This window comes from Capsicum annuum, chromosome 12 (assembly GCF_002878395.1).
Source record: "Capsicum annuum cultivar UCD-10X-F1 chromosome 12, UCD10Xv1.1, whole genome shotgun sequence".
Classification (NCBI taxonomy): domain Eukaryota; kingdom Viridiplantae; phylum Streptophyta; class Magnoliopsida; order Solanales; family Solanaceae; genus Capsicum; species Capsicum annuum.
In genome coordinates this window covers 232149668-232167045 of record NC_061122.1, presented here as the reverse complement: position 1 = coordinate 232167045, position 17378 = coordinate 232149668, and the positions used below count along the sequence as shown (strand labels likewise).

Sequence of the window (17378 nt, the reverse complement as noted above, 5' to 3'; positions counted from 1 at the left end):
TACTGAATAATCAATAGCAAATAGTTAGTGAACTTACACAAGTAATGGATCAACTTCAAGGTACCAAAACACATACAAACAATGACCAAGATTAGAAAACAAGTAGCAGACAACTTAGCATTACAAATGAAAGACAAACCTCCATCTTGACGATGATGACAGTTCCTTCCAATCCTGTAAGATTGAGAACAACGGACATTGTTGTGAAAATACCACTTATTCTTTTGAACAAGTCAAATACCAGTCTCTTACACATCATGAATATTATGATAATATCTTTTTATTTTTGAAACTGGTAATGTGAATATCATGATATATCAAATGGAAGACACCCACAAAAGAAAATTTCACTTACTTCTAACATTATCCTGAAATCTTCCCGAGCTTTTTTCTGTTTAACATGCCTCTCTTTAGCTTCCAGTTTTTTCTTTTGGCTCAGATACTGGAACAGACACACAACTTCAAAATGATCGCTATATTTTTTTGCAATATGGTATGCTGAAACATTGAAGCAGCAATTAACCCATTCCAGATATTTGTTATGCAACCAAAAAGGGGGGGGCGGCGGAGGTAGGGGGTCGGAGTAGGGTTAAGTGATTTTGGGAGTTGTATGAACATTTCAACTTAAGAGTGAGGTTGAAAGAGATTTTTGGAAAATGTTTTCCTTACTTTTTGAAGGGAAGTCATTTTCCATAGATTTAAGGAAAATAAGTTGATTTGGAATACATTTCCAAAATATTTAAGCCAACCAAACATGAAACAATTGGAAAACATTTTCCTTCATATCAAAACACACTCTCTATCTTTTTGCAATACGCTATGCTGAAACATTGAAGCAGCAATTAACCCATTCCAGATATTTGTTATGCAACCAAAAAGGGGGGGGCGGCGGAGGTAGGGGGTCGGAGTAGGGTTAAGTGATTTTGGGAGTTGTATGAACATTTCAACTTAAGAGTGAGGTTGAAAGAGATTTTTGGAAAATGTTTTCCTTACTTTTTGAAGGGAAGTCATTTTCCATAGATTTAAGGAAAATAAGTTGATTTGGAATACATTTCCAAAATATTTAAGCCAACCAAACATGAAACAATTGGAAAACATTTTCCTTCATATCAAAACACACTCTCTATCTTTTTGCAATACGCTATGCTGAAACATTGAAGCAGCAATTAACCCATTCCAGATATTTGCTATGCATCATTGAATGCCGACTTGGAGAGATACCTCATTAAAAGCTTGCTTCCGCTCACCAATGGATTTTAGAGCACCATATCTCCAGTCATTAATTACTGCTCTCATGGCCTGACAAATACACTTCATGTCAAATGATCTCCCTCAATTGTTTGGTACGCACAAAACAATCAAGTAATAAACCTGATCCCACGTGAAATCAGACCCAATATTTGCAGATTGCAAAAGAGTTTTGAATGCACTCTTTGCCTCCTAAATAAAATCAGATACTTAAAATAGGAGTAAGAGAAATTTCGAGTACATTAAACGGGACAAAAAAGCAATAATCAACTATACCGCTTTGCTCTCATAAACTAATGGTCCCAACTCGACTGTTTTCTCATTTGATGGAGTAGCACCTCCGATTTCAGTTAGTGCAGCATCTTTCTTGACATCTTGCATTTTAGGCACAAAGGACAAAAGAGAACCTCATTAGAGCATAGTCTTCACCTGTTAGCAGTTGATTAACAACTGCACTACAAAATTGTTAGATCAACATCCAACATAACAGCTACTAAAAGCTTTGTTGGTGTTTTAACAAGTGGTACTAGAAATTAACTAATCGCATAAGTATTTCAGAAGGACAAAGTACCTCTCTATTCTCCAAAGAAAATCCATCACCATACACTACTGCATCTTGAGCTGAAGTAGTCTCAGAACTACAGAAAATTGAATTCCAAATAAGAAGCAAAACAACCAGAGGCAAATTGATAACATATAAATCTGAAAACATACACCGGTGGCGAGACAGAATTTCCCAAGGTTACTGCTATTCCAATTTTCTCCGAATTAGCAACAGTTGGCGAAGAAGGTTCTGAAGAATTCTTCATTTCGACTGTTTCAATCATCATCGAAGAACCTTACCAGATAAACTTGATGATTCTGAAGCCAAAATAGTTGGTAAGTTAGCAGCTGGTGACACAACAATTGGGCTTGATTTAGCACCGTGTGCTGAGAGTAATGAACCATCTACACCCGGGGATGATGTTTTAACAACAGGAATGGATCCAAAATCAGAAGCGTGCGAAATGATGTCCTTTTCACGAGCCAACTGTGAATTTATAAATAATTAGACTTTATGAGAAATAGAGTATCCAAGAAAACAGAATATTGCCCCTTCTTATCATGCTAGCAACTATGAACGCATAAATAATTAGATTTTATGAGAAATAGAGCATCCAAGAAAACAGAATACTGTCCTTCTTATCATGCTATTTAAAGAACAGAACAATCCCTTCTTATCATGCTATTTAAAGCATGGAACAAACCCATATTGGATTTAAATCTAACATCACCTTGACTTCATCAGGTATTCTCCATTTGGACGTTCTAGTACCCTTGTTGTAGTAATACCTAACAAACAAAGCAATCAGCATTATGCACAAGTAACACACAAAAGTACCCACTGTAGAAGAACAATTGGAAAGAGGCCAAGAAAATATATAAGTTACACACTTTCTTCCCTCAGGACTTGTAAATTCTCTCCAGTCAGTTGATGCGTCTGCCCTCTGTCCCAATGAAAACAGCATGAAAGCAGGTCAAGTCAAAAAACTAAACATAAACAGTACCCTGAGAGTATAAATCAGTAACTTCCAGCAGTACAATACTTGATGGAAGTGTTAGAATATGAATGATATAATGTCCCACATGAAAAAGGACTAACAGTGTGGAATATAACTACAATCAGGGTGGAAATATTACCAAGCTGCGGCCGAGCTACAGCCATCAAAGGGTGATCAACTGAACACCATTTGCCGGATAATCGCATTTTGTATATATATAGGTTAAATTCTGTTGTTTCTGAGTATTTATTAATGTTGAACACCCTTGCCTCAAAAAACAAGACCGAGTGTGACAGTAAGGGTGTTCAAATCCTGCACTGAGGTTCTAAGTTCCATACTCAACACAGCCCCCCCCCCCCCCCCCCCCCACATAATTTTGTTTCATTTGGACACGTTTGAAACTCATAAACTACAGTTATGCTTTTTTTCAATGAATCAATTTCTGAACATGTGTTTTATCTCCCAATTAGCTCTTGCAAAAGAACTAGCAACTAGCATGCCATGTATAAGAATTTTGTTAAAATAAACTTGAATGGTTAGTTAGTTTTAATTAATCTTAGAATTGTTATATATTTGTCAAGTTTCTAAAAAGTGAAAGTGAGGATTGATACTCGAGAATCCCAAAAGATGGAATTTCAAGTATCTTGGGTCTATAATCCAAGGAAATGGTGAGATGGATAATAAATACATTGTATTGAGCGGAGTGGATGAAACGAGGTTCATATGCAATGTCTTGTGGTATAAGAATGTACCACCAAGACTTAAAAGTAAGTTTTATAAAGTTGTTGTTAGACTAGTTATCTTGCATGGGGCAGAGTGTTTGGCTGGTCAAGAACTCGCATGTTTGAAAGACAAATGTAGCAAAAATGAGGATGTTGAGATTGATGTGTGGACATACTAGGAGAGATAGAATAAGGAATAAAGATATGCGAGAAAAAGTGGTAGTGCTCTCTGTGGTGGTCAATTGACAAGAAGACAAAAGGGTTGGGGATAAAGAACCTAAAAACTCAACGTAAGGATCTCGTGATGAAATGGTTGAGGAAATATGCAAACAATAACCTGCTGCTATGGAGGAAAGTGATTGGGGCTAAATATACTGAAGATTATTGATGGATGACTAAAGAAGTGACCACACCATACCGGGTTAGCCTCTGGAGGTCTATTAGATCTATTAGACAACGGTGGAATGAAGTTAAAAGCAACTCAAAGGTTAAAGTGATGGATGGAAACAAGACTAGGTTCTGAAGGGATAATTGGCATGACGATGGGAATATGGAAGTGCTTTTTCCATAACTTGGTATTATTTCAACAAAGGACTATAGCAGAATTATGGACACCACATGGGTGGAAGTTCAATTTCAGAAGGAAACTTAATGACCGGGAGGTAATGAGAGTAGTTGAATTTTTTAATACTGTGGACTCATTCAATGGACTGCAGACAGTGGAGAACGTACTATGGTGGATGGAAAATGAAAAAAGAATGTTCAGAGTCAACAAAGCCTACAAGATGATGAACCAAATAAATCAACAGGGTCCAAGATGGCCATGGAAGCAAATATGGAAAAGTAGGATACCTCATAAAGTGTCATGCTTTGTCTTTGTTGGTTACTGACCAAGGAAGTAGTTCTTACACAAGATAATGTCATGAAGAAAGGGAAAAACTTGTGCTCCAGATGTTTCCTTTGTGGAGAAACTTTACAGACTGTTACCCATCAATTTCTACATTGTAAGTACACTCAACAACTTTGGAGAATCTTACTAAAAGGCATTTCCAGGACAATGCCTAGGAAAGTATCCAAGATTTTAATGTGCTGGGAGAAGCAGGTGTACATGCGAAGGACGGAGGTAGAAGGAGAATTATCCCTGGTGTTATATGGTGGGCTATAGGAAAAGAAAGAAATTCTAGATGTTTTGAGAGCATAGAGAATAGTGTGCTGAAGGTTAAACTCAACTACATTTTGCTTTTATGTTTTTGGTGTAATCAACTATAATGATTGTTGACACCTAATTTTTGTCCTCCACAACTACGTTTAATTTTAAGTTTCTTCGATTTTCAAATAAAATCACAACAATTATTTTTTTTCAAATAAATGCATTTTAAAATATGCATTTGGGCTAAAATTGTCATTTAAGTGATAATTATATATATTCATATTTACATATACGGCATTGTATAAATGATGTCATTTAAATGAACATTTTTATCAAAATTGGACTTTAAATTAAGGATTATTTGGAAAATAAATTTAATAATTAAAGTCTTGATTTAAATATATTTGTCTTAAAAAATAATTTATCTGAATAAATATTTACTCAGTTTTATGAAATCAAGAAAACTCGGGATTAGACAAAGTATCAATTCGTATCTAATCTGAAATTTTAATTTGGCCAATCTATTCGATGTGGTCACGATTGAAATCAATTGGCCAAAATTGCAATGTAATTGATTAATTAATATTCAATTGGGCCAATAATTTAAAGGGATGGCCAAGTCCCCAATTCCAAACCCAAGACCAACCTAACCATTTAATCTAAAACAGCCCATGTCAAATAACAGTGGCCCAAAAATATTGACCAGGCCCAATCTCCTTTCATTAATTACCTTGACCCATTTAACAATATCCCCAACATTCCATCCCAACACCATCCCTGACCCGGCCCACCATCAAAAATTCCCCTTTCTCCTTTAATCAACAAAGAACGGGTCTCCAATGCCAAGAAGCAGCCAAAAATGGCGTACATCACCAACAAATGTCAACCTATTCTAGACCCGATTTTAAACCCTAAATTGATTCCAAACGACTTGCTTTTTCCTCTCTCGCGCGTTCTACACTGATGTGTATGAAAGGACGCCAAGAAACCTTCTAGAACAAGCTAGGTGTTACCTCCCAACGATCCAATCCCGCAAATTTTGGGATAACCCGTACGGATTCGTACATATTTGGAAAATTTTCATTGGTTCTTGGGTACATTTTGTCCTCCCGCATTTGATTGGTCCATGGGGTTTCAAATTTGTGGAAAAATCCAAATCGGGGACGATTCGGGGGATCCCATGGGTTTTGAATTTCAAATTCCCTTTGAAAAATCCCTAAGATACCCTTGAGTTTCCATCTTCTATATAAGAAGAGATCAGGTCGCAGTTTTAGAGGGGGGGTTCAGATTTTTTCTCTTCTTTGAAGGGTTTGAAAGTTTGGGTAAAATTCTAGGGGTTCGATTCCTTGGCAGTCTACAAAAGTTGGAGATTTTGGGGGTTCTTTTTTTCTTTTCTTTGGAAATTCGAGGGTCGAAGCTCTAAGGTGAAAGGTTAGAGACGAAGGTTCGAAAGAGTTTAAAGGAGAAAACTTCAGGCTAGTTCAAAATTTGGGGTTGGGAACTCCGAAAGTAAAGAGTTTGTTTTGAAAAAAGTTTTCTCATCCATTTTTTTTTTCTTCCTGGGAAGCTAGTCGATTGATTGAGAGTTCCCAAGTCGACAACATAATCTCCTACTAGGGACGATTTTGCTGATAGCTCGAGTCCCGCTTTGCTGCCACAAAGGAGGTAAACCTACCCTCGCCCCTTTTAACTTATCGTTTTCTTCTTCATCCCTCTCTCTTCGTAGAAATCGTTATTTGTTTGTCGATGAATGAGGCTGGGTTTCTTGCTGTAGATGGCTTTGATGGTTATAGGATTTACTTGTGATGATTGTCGCTGAGTTGTTTGTTGCATCGCTGTTTGTATCGTAACTTTTCGATTAATCGTCAATCTCGTATGTTTCAACTCGATGGTTTGAAGCTTACTGTCTCATGGTAATGTTATTTGTTAGCTGTTAATGTTTTAGGCATCTGTATATCATGAATATGTTTTTTAGGTCTCTGTTTATGTGAACACTTTCTATCGTTGGATCTCAATCATCATTTGGTGTTAACTTTGATTTTGGTGAAAATTCTATGTACGATTTTTTCCTTTCATCCGCTGAGCTACTAAATCAGTGCTTTCGTCTCATAGTTGGTGCTCAGTTTTGCCTTCAAACTCACTGCAACGTGGATTTTGTTAAGTCATCAACATATTATTTTGTATTTCAACATTAGGGTCCAAGTTGCTAGTATCTGACTAATTGCTTTGTATCCCAGTGTCACAATGCTAGTTTTATTGTTCTTCTACGAATGAGTTGATGTTTGTGTTGCTTAGTTGCTGTAAAAACCTATCGTGATACCCCCTGTAGCTGAAAGTTTCCTTTCTTTAACATTATGTCAAGTGAACAAAAATATTTCTTTTCATAATTAAATGTTTCTTTTGCCTCAAATTTTTGTTCCTATCCAAAAGTTTGGATTGCAGTTTATTTAATTTATCGATAAAATTAAATTTGACCCATTATCTGTATCCTCACGTTTCAAGTCTCGGTTGAAAATCTAATCCCATGTTCTAGTTTGGTGTTGCTTTGTGGTGATTCAAGATTATTAGTTGATTACATTATGCTATGATCCTTTAATTCATTATATGATTGAGTAATCTGCTTGTCTGAACTGTTTTGCTTTCTTCTCCCTATTTTCCCCTTCTTAATTAAAGAGAAGTTACATTTGGTTGAATCATAGTTGCAAGCTAATAAGTTTGATAAGGTGAAATTTTCCTAATCTAGTTCTATCATTTTGGTACATCTTTGTTATTAGAATCTTGTTTTCACTTATTGTTTTCTTCTCCAGTGATATTTCTCTTATTTGTTGCCCGATTTATTTATCTTGTCCATCTTTGCCGTGTAGCTTCATTGCTGTAATTGGAATGTTTGCATTACCGATAATGTTGGTTTAGTTGAAACTTGACGATTCCCTCTATTAGAGTTAAATTTCACCTGCTTCCTTGTCACGTAAGTTAATGTTTATATTATGTTAAAAGATGTGTGTTGCTTTGTATCGTTTTTTTTAACTCTCGAAACCTTGGGCCATTTGTTCCCGCATTATGTCACGTGGCGTTTCGGAGAGATATTAATTTTTTTTATTTTTTTTTTTGCATGAACTATCTTGGGAGTCCAATTGAGCTCTTTTTCTTTGCATTACGCAATGGGCCACGGAGGCCCACCCTTTAGAGGACATAAAATTGATTACATCAATCTTATGGCACAATATAAATACATGCAATCAAAGGGCGAAGATTGGGTTAAAGTTCCACATTTGAAGCGGCTACAAGACCAAAAAAAAAAAAAAAAGGCTCATTTGTTATTTGTTTATTTACTTATTATCGTCTTTATTTATTTATTTACTTTCTTATTTATTTATTCGGGCCACGAAGTCAAGGTTGTATTTAATACAGGTGGAGCGAGACTCGAGCTAAAGGCTCGAAAACATAGAATCAAGACAGGTGCAAATGGGTCGAAAGCCCAACTAGATTAGACCAGGGTGGTTTGGGCTTAAAAGCCTAAATCATTACTTTCCCGCTTATTCCCTTTTCATTTACTTGTTTGCTTGTTTCTTTGCGAACCTAGTTAAATCCCTAACTAAGTCTCTAAAAAATTGATTTCGCGAAATCCTTTTTCTTAATCCAATTCTTTTTCAACAAATCGATTTTCCAAAGTTAATCAAAAGACGATTTTCAAATAGTTTGGATAATTGCAATTTAGCGGATGTTTTAGGTGCCTAACACCTTCCTAAAACGTTAATAGGAAGCACTTACTTAGAATTTCTTAACTTAAACGATTTTTTTGTTTTAGATCGTTTAAAGTGTTTTATAAAGGTTTTTAATTCCTTTTCAAAATTAAGTGGCGACACTTTCAAAAGTACAAAATTCCGCAAAACAGAAATGACGACTCAGTTGTGAATCTGTAACTAGGTTCTAACTAAATGTTTGATTTCGTCTTTCAATTAACTTCGTCTTTCAATTAACTGCCTATGTGTTTATATGTTTCGATTATGTAAAGTTTAACTATCGTATCTCATGGCATATTCCTGCCTTATTTAGACTGTTTTGGATTTCGTAGATGTCTCGGCCCCTGTTGTTCAATTTCAAAAATGTGTTGAAATACGAACGGTTTATTAGCACGTGAGTCGTCTAATGGCAATTCGTATTTTCAAACTCAAGTTGTCGTCTTGAGAACCAGTGTTCAGACCCACTCTAGACACCTAGGATAGAATGAAACCAAAATCCTATTTAGGCATGAGCCTAGGACGACCTAATACTCGAAAGGGGTATTGGACCCATTAGAAAGCTTTCCCTACGTCTATTGATCTCGAGTCAATTACAGACAAATCATATTTATGTGTTGAATAAATATATGTTTGTTTAATTCAATCCTTTATCCTTTGGGGTCGGTAGAAGACTTGTTTTACTCATTTTTGTATAAGGATGCATCAATCGCTTGATCATTAACGGATGTTTCCAATAATGAGGAGTGGACAAAGCTAAAAGCGCGAACGCCGATAGAAGAAGCATTCAGTAATTAGTATCCCCTGCGTGGTATATTATTCCCTTTCCCTAAAGATTGTATCTCTTTTGTACAACTTTTGTAGACATTTAAATCATTTAGGTATACCTATGAAGGTTTATGGGGATAATGGATTATCTTTTAAAAGGCGTATATTTTCTTCAAAATTTCTTAGGCCTAAACCCTTGGCTCAAATGGGTCACATAATTAGGATGCACTTTTATTACAATATGCTTGTGTAATATAACTGTTTATGTGATTATACGTGTTGTGTTGATTCGAATCAAAGGTGAAATGATCCAATCCCATTTTTCATAGAACATCTCTAGGCAGAAACATACCGGCTATACAAAAGTTCGACCAAAAGTACTCCAAGTCTCCCAAGTTTCTCAAAAAAGTCCGTAGTTATTCTCAAAACTTCCAAAATGATCGCTACCATTTTAGGAAAGTTGACTTTAGAATCAGAAAATGCCATTATAGTTCGAACTACGCAGGGCCTGATTTCTCCTTCGTGAGATACATAGGCAGCCTTTCGCCCCGGCCCATATCTCCAAAAGCTATGTTGTCCTCCACTTTCTTGAAGGAAGAAGAGTTGAATCTTCCCAATAAATTCCACCTATCCATATCATTGAGCAATATCCTGTTCATTAAAATCCCCAAGTCATCATTACTTTATGGATCAATTCGCATGAGATGAGAAACAACTCTACATGTTTGCTTCCTACCTTATCATCTTGCTTTACTTATTACTAACGGAATCTAACACGTCAGCATTTGAGTTATTTTTACTTTGCAGGTAATAGAAACTACTCTGTGTTGGTACAAAATAACCCTACTTCACCAGATCAAAATGAATAAGAGATCCCCTTCTTGACTATCGCTTCGTTACAGGAAAAGAAAAATGACTAGTAGTAAAACTAGACTCTACCAATCATTTTTCAACCCTGTAAGTGATGGTCTCGAGGATGGAACAAGGAAAATATAAGGGAAGAATTTTCCAAGACAATCGGGATCATGGAAGATTAATTGGAGGAAACATTGTTGAATTGGACCTCCACTCCACTCATGACTCATCACCCGTCGTATAACAGTAACTTAAAACTTGCCTTTATCATGTCATGTCAAGAAGCAAAATAATGATAGCCTAGAACAGTCAACAGAAGAGTTAAAGAGTTTGAGAATCAAAGAAGCCTAATCTAGAGGAAATCGGGGTGGTTAACTAGGAAGGCGATGACTCCATTGGACATTTGATACTTTGTTCTATCAAGACAAACGCAATGCAAATGTCATATCATCCATAGAAGTACTTATTTATACCCTAGTAAGGTGGATAAGAGTATTTTTAGGGCCATTATGAGTTTATCTATGAACTACGTTTGACCTGAATTTCCAAGAACGGGATACGTAGGCGACCTATGTCGGCTTCGATCAATCTTTGCCGTGTAGCTTCATTGCTATAATTGGAATGTTTGCATTACCGATAATGTTCGTTTAGTTGAAACTTGACGATTCCCTCTATTCGAGTTAAATTTCACCTGTTTCCTTGTCGCGTGAGTTAATGTTTATATTATGTTAAAAGATGTGTTTTGCTTTGTATCATTTTTTTTTTACTCTCGAAACCTTGGGCCATTTGTTCCCGCATTATGTCATGTGGCGTTTCGGGTAGATATTAATTTTTTTTTTTTTTTGCATGAACTATCTTGGGAGTCCAATTAAGCTCTTTTCTTTGCATTACGCTACGGGCCATGGAGGCCCACCCTTTGGAGGACATAAAATCGATTACATCAATCTTATGGCACAATACAAGGAATCAAAGGGCGAAGAATGGGTTAAAGTTCCACATTTGAAGCGGCTACAAGACCAAAAAAGAAAAAGGCTCATTTGTTATTTGTTTATTTACTTATTGTCGTCTTTATTTAGTTATTTACATTCTTATTTATTTATTTGGGCCACGAAGCCCAGGTTGTATTTAATACAGGTGGAGCGAGACTCGAGTTAAAGGCTCGAAAACATAGAATCAAGACAGGTGCAAATGGGTCGAAAACCCAACTAGATTAGGACAGGGTCAACGGTTTGGGCTTAAAAGCCTAAATCCATTACTTTCCCGCTTTTTCCCTTTTCATTTACTTGTTTGCTTGTCTCTTTGCGAACCTAGTTAAATCCCTAACTAAGTCTCTAAAAAACTGATTTCGCGAAATTCTTTTCCTTAATCAAATTCTTTTTCAACAAATCGATTTTCCAAAGTTAATCAAAAGACGATTTTCAAATAGTCCGGATAGCCGCAAGTTAGCGGACGTTTTAGGTGCCTAACACCTTCCTAAAACGTTATTAGGAATAGCTTACTCAGAATCTCTTAACTTAAACGATTTTTCTGTTTTAGATCGTTTAAAGTGTTTTATAAAGGTTTCTAAATCCTTTTCAAAATAAAGTGACGACTCCTTCAATAGTCAAAATTTTTACAAAACAATGATATTGTCTCGATAATTGATGTTCTAGACTCAATTTAGATAAAGTCATATAGAACAGTTGATTTAGGAGTACTCTTGTATATAAAGGTTTCAGTACAACTCATGTACTGTGTGATATAATACCAAGTTACCAAGTTTCAAAAAAAAAAAAAAGATAATAATTTTTCAAGTACTACAAGTTTATAAAATAACAAATAAAGCAATTAAATCTTAGTTCGAATTGGGCGGGTTGGGTTTTGACCTGCATTTTAGCGCATTTCAACCCAATCCATTTCAGCCCAAGTAGATTTAACCCTCCCAAATTCAGCCCAAGCCCGCCCATTTGACACCTCTAGTTTAATAGAAGTAAAGTGGACTATGCCGGAACACATACCAGACCTATTGAGCTGAAGTAAAGTGGACTATAAAAGGACACACAATAATCTGTTGAGCTGTTGGATTAGAGGGGATTAGCAAGAGTTAGAAGAAATGGTGGAGAACAATCCTTCTTTGTATTTGGTGGACTATATGGAGAGAGAAAAGTTGAAGGTGTTTGGAAGATAAATATAATTCCATTCAGAAAGTTAAATGGAATAGCATTTTAGATTTTTGTTTTTTGTGTAAGGGCCAATGTGTACGGGATGCATAACAGGTAGTAGATCTCTTCGAATTCTCGCATTATTTTCGTTATTTTTCATTTCTTTTGGAAAGCTAGCATAATCTTAACACTGGCGAATACAAAGTAATCATCTTCGAAAAAAAAAACTGTTTATCTCAAAAAGAAAAGAATAATAATGTTCAAACTTCCTTACAACTCCAGTTGTTGGTCCCTTAATACTTGTCCCTCACAACCAGCCAACCTTTCTTTAATAATCGTTGTGTTTGGGCCAGCTTGCCCCTTGACTAGTTACACTAGGTACTGCTATCTCCCACCAGCACAGATATTGGGTAACTCTGTCCATCAAGGCTTGGACAGATGGTAAGAAATCACCTAGTGTTTTTATATATATAAAAAAGGGGCAGCCCGGTGCACTAAAGCTACCGCTATGTGCGGTGTCCGGGGAAGGGCCACACCACAAGGGTGTATCGTACGCAGCCTTACCTTGCATTTCTGCCAGAGACTGTTTGCAAGGCTTGAATCCGTGACCTCTCTGCTGGAAATTAAACCTGAGACCTCATGGTTCTCAATCTACTTCATTGACCGCTAGGTCACACTCTTGGGTGCAAGTGTGCAACCAGCCAAACTATTATTCTGTAAACCAGAATGAGAAGTGTGAACCACAATCCTATATCAAGTTTCCTTTCTCCATATCTCCATAGAGTTACAATAATATTACATTAATCAGAGAGTAAAAAATGTATAAAATAGACCAAATATAATTCTACCGTGTATGCTTAAACACATTTTTTAGAACAATAGTGTTAAATATAAAATCTTTTAGAACTATATTGGAAATAAAAGGCCAATGCAAATCCCAAATGAAGCCTACATAGTATAGTAAGATCAAGGAGATCTGCTCGCTAAACAAACTTTCAACAGAAATCACATATGCTTAGGAAAGAAAAAGTGGTTCTACGACGCTTCATAGAAAAGAATGGTGTACATCTTTTTTCATTGATAAGTACAAGAAACTGGATAAAACTACCCATAAAAATCTCAATGACAAGAGACCTCACCTCCATTTCTGTCATCAGCTCTTGAGGTTTCTCCCAGGTAGATTCTTGTCCTTCTATTATAATAGTATCTAAAAATCAATTCAAGAATTGTAAGAATGTTATTAATTGGTTGAAGTAATAAAGCCATAGGAAATATGACACATTAGCAACCATAATTGGCCTACTGATTATCAAAAGATGCTGAAAATAGCAATAACTACTAGCATTTAGCCACATGTAAAATATGTATGATGATAGAGAAATGGGGTCAAAATGAAGTTATCGGTAGAGGTGTATTAAGTTTTGTTGATCAACAGTCAGGTAGAATTTGGTAGCGGTGAATGGCAGCCCATGTGATAACTTTGGCAAAGGGGATTGAAACAAAGAGGCCTATTATCTCCAGTGCTAATGGAAGCAGAATGATGTACAAAGTACTAGATGTGGATACTTGAGGGACTTCTTGGCAGTGATGGGGGCCAACACACCCACCACTTGTTCATAGACAAGACATTAAGTGTTTGTGACGCAGACATTAACCTATTCATATGAGTAATCTATGTGAATATAATCCAAAAGCAAGAATTCAAGAAAGCCAAATCGGCATGCTCTTTTCTCTGTCTGGAGAACACAAAGTGGTAAAAAGATTGGATCTGAATGAAAATGATATTTTTGCAGAGCTCCTTTTCTTGTATACCGCGGCTTTACACCTTTTTTGTTCACTAGAATCTTAATTTGCTTACAAAAAACTGCACTATCATAGAATTCAAATGTTGACTCTCTTAGTCAACACACACTCATTAACCCATTAACTTAAGCATGTTACTTGTTGACAAGTCAAAAAGGGGAATCACATACTTTTTCCCCTTCCGAGATGTATGCTCAATCCAATCTGACTGAATAGTCTCAACAGGGTCAAATACGTAATTTGCTTCCTGAAACCCAAAAAATAAAGAACCCGTCACCTTCAACCTAAAATCCTATTTCAGATGTCAACAATATTTATGCAAAACGGGTACAATAAAACACATTAAATTCTCACCGGAACCAAGGTGTCTACATAAGGTGCTCTACATACTTATAATGCTATGATTATCTTTCCGATAGAACAGATTTACCTTCTTTAATTCTGTTTAAGTGAGTAAAAACCAAAAGGGCAGCCCGGTGCGCTAAAGCTACCACTATGTGCAGTGTCCGAGGAAGGACCCCACCACAAGGGTGTATCATTCGCAGCCTTACCCTGCATTTCTGAGGCTGTTCCAAGGCATGAACCCGTGACCTCCTGGTCACATAGCAACAACTTTACTAGTTACTTCAACTGTCCTTCTGTTTAAGTGAGTATTGATCTAAATATCTTGTTTCCATTCGCAAAGTCATTAGTATCTTCCTCCATCGATTCAACTCTTCTCAATGCTCTTTCCAATATTAAAAGTCATTGGAAGAGTCCCTGAAAGGCTTGTGGTGCATATCCAGAACCTGGAGGACACTGATGTTACCCAAACACTGCGGAATTGCTTCCTTCAAGTTAGTTTCTTGCCAAATCTAGCATTACAAGTGATGCCAAATTGCAAATTGATGACGGAATTTCTTCATTGAGATTATTTTTGTTGCGGGAATTAAGGGAACACCTCCCCAAATTCGTAATATTTTTCCATGGAAATGTAAAATTAAAGGGAAAAATGTTTTCTTCAAATGTTGCAAATTCGGCTGCCATCTCTATAATTCACACTTTGTGTTATAAGCCAAACGAGAGAGCTCAACCCAAAAGACTAGCCTAATAGGTGAGAGAACCCATTAGCTTATAACTCCCTTAGCATTTCTCTTTTTTTCCAATGTGGGACATTGGTTCATTACACTTTGTCTCTGTTCATATCTTATCATAGAAACTGTTGTCATTATCAAGTCAAATTTGGATAGTTCTGTCTATTTATTTTTTAAAAATGTGTTGCACATCTACATTTTTCCCCAAGATAACAAACCTATCATACACAAAATAATTACTTCTCTCAAAAATAAAACAAGCTTAAAAAGTAGAGAATCATTTGTTGTGCTACTATTATATTTTCTACGACGACATCCTTTTAATTTGAATTGTCAGTTCAGGTGAAAGTATTTTTCACTCTAATAGCTAAATATCAGTCAACTTCTATTCTCTTCACTTTAAGTTTAATTTTTGATTCTGATGTGACAACTTCAATGTACTCGAGACTTGGTTTACATTTCAGTCTTCCTCTACCTCTTTAACTTTTAAGAAAAAAATTGGTGGTACTCCTCAAAGTAAAAAAGGAAAATAAAAATTCAAGTTTTAGTAGTGCTACAGTATCAATGAATGAGGGATTTTTCCAAGTTACATCTATTTGTTCTTTTGCTGATGCGATTTCTTTTGTCGAAACCATTTTCTTTCCCTTTGTAAGGGAGTCCCTCTTGGATTCTTCACCTACACTTTTGAAGATGGAATACTAAAGAGAAGACAAGTTTTGATTCATAATATTTTCTTGTTGTAATTCGTAATGGATCAGTTACTTAGTGAGCTATAAGTTTATTTCTGTTTGCGAAACAAATATGGTTTGAAACTATGAATTAAATGGCTTATGCAACGAGTTATTCAAAGTTGAGCATATGAATTTGAAAAATATATTAAGTTCATAAAGCTTAAGTAGATTAATACAAACTAAAGAAGAACAAATGTAGATGCAGACATCTCTTAAAATAAAGCTTATTAGTGAACACAACAGTAACCAAATCCACTGCGCCAACATCTTCTTATCCTTGACATCTGAAATTTGAAAAATAAGATAGTGAGCGTCAAACACTTATCAATAAGAAAAATAAACTTCGGAGAGAGTATCCATTAATTGTTGTTAGTGAAAAAAACATGAAAACTAATATGAGTGTAGAACTTAGCTTTGAATACCTGTAAGTTTCTAGAAGCGATTATTTTTTCCTCTGTAATTCCTTTGCCTTCGCTGCTTCTTTCTCCATGCCATCATAATTTTGTGTCCCAGCTCTTCAATGATTCTTTCAAGCCATTTCATATTTCCAGTTGAGATCAAGATATATATTATGGATAGTACGATACATAGTCCGGTTCCATACCCCATAAGAGCGGCTTTCCAAAAATCATTCAGAAATTCATAGTTGCTTTCTTCATCAAACTCAGATCCAGTATAAGTTTCCTCTGATGCTGAATCATGACTGTCATTACCACAACCTTTTGAAAGTGGGAATCCACGTAATCCATCATTACCTTCATATGAATTGTTCTCAAAGGTATGAAATTGATTTCCTTGAGGAATGCACCCTTTGAGATGAATGTAGGAGAGACTTAAGACTTCGAGAGCTGTAAGAGAAGCAAATTGTGCTGGTATCTCTCCTACAAGATGGTTACCTGACAGGTCCAATGATTCAACTGAAGATAAACTTCCAAGTGATCGCGGAATATGACCTTCCAATCCATTATGAGATAAATTTAGAACGCGAAGTGCAATGAGACCACCTATGATGCTTGGAATATGCCTTTGTTACGACTGCTATGGAGTTCTGGTAATACCCATTTTCTTCATTACTTGGTGCCTTCTTTGACGGATCAATTTTCCTCACGGCTTTCAAATGTTGAAACATACTCGTTGGTACGTTTCCAGTGAAGGCATTGGAAGAGAGATCTAACATTTGAAGCTCAAGATACATGGTTCCACTCCCTAAAGTTCTAATGGGTCCATGCAACTTATTCGATCTCAAGCTTAAAACTCGCAACTCAGGAAGAGTTCCCAACCACATTGGAAATGTATCATTGAGGAGATTGTCTCCTAAATCAAGAACTTCCAGTCGTTGGCAATTTTCCAAGGATAGTGGAATTGTTCCCTGTACCTTATTTCCATGCAAATTGAAGCTTTGGAGTGCACTTCCAATGCTAAAAGTTGTTGGCAGATTACCGCAAAGATTGTTGTTGTAACGCCCCGCATTTCGGGCTACAATATAGACCATGATTCCGATGCGTTGATAATCCCGAAGCCATAAATCCTATGCCAATATGGCATGTTAATTATTTGCGTAGTATATGAATCCATTCAAGCTTGAATTTAGACCATAGAGGTCCTT

At 36.2% G+C, this 17378-nt stretch overlaps 1 protein-coding gene and 1 long non-coding RNA gene across 2 annotated transcripts in view; one reads left to right on the top strand and one right to left on the bottom strand.

Annotated features, from left to right (window-relative positions):
* The window catches only part of LOC107850263, a 66535-nt gene that overhangs the window by 22727 nt on the left and 26430 nt on the right, over positions 1–17378 (top strand). The window lies entirely within an intron of this gene.
* Positions 39–13925, bottom strand: LOC107850270. The gene is made up of 8 exons (XR_007048520.1): positions 13305–13925; positions 2683–2735; positions 1963–2580; positions 1820–1886; positions 1525–1622; positions 1222–1440; positions 356–442; positions 39–174 (listed from the first exon to the last, which is right to left on the bottom strand). It is a non-coding gene; the product is annotated as an uncharacterized LOC107850270 (long non-coding RNA).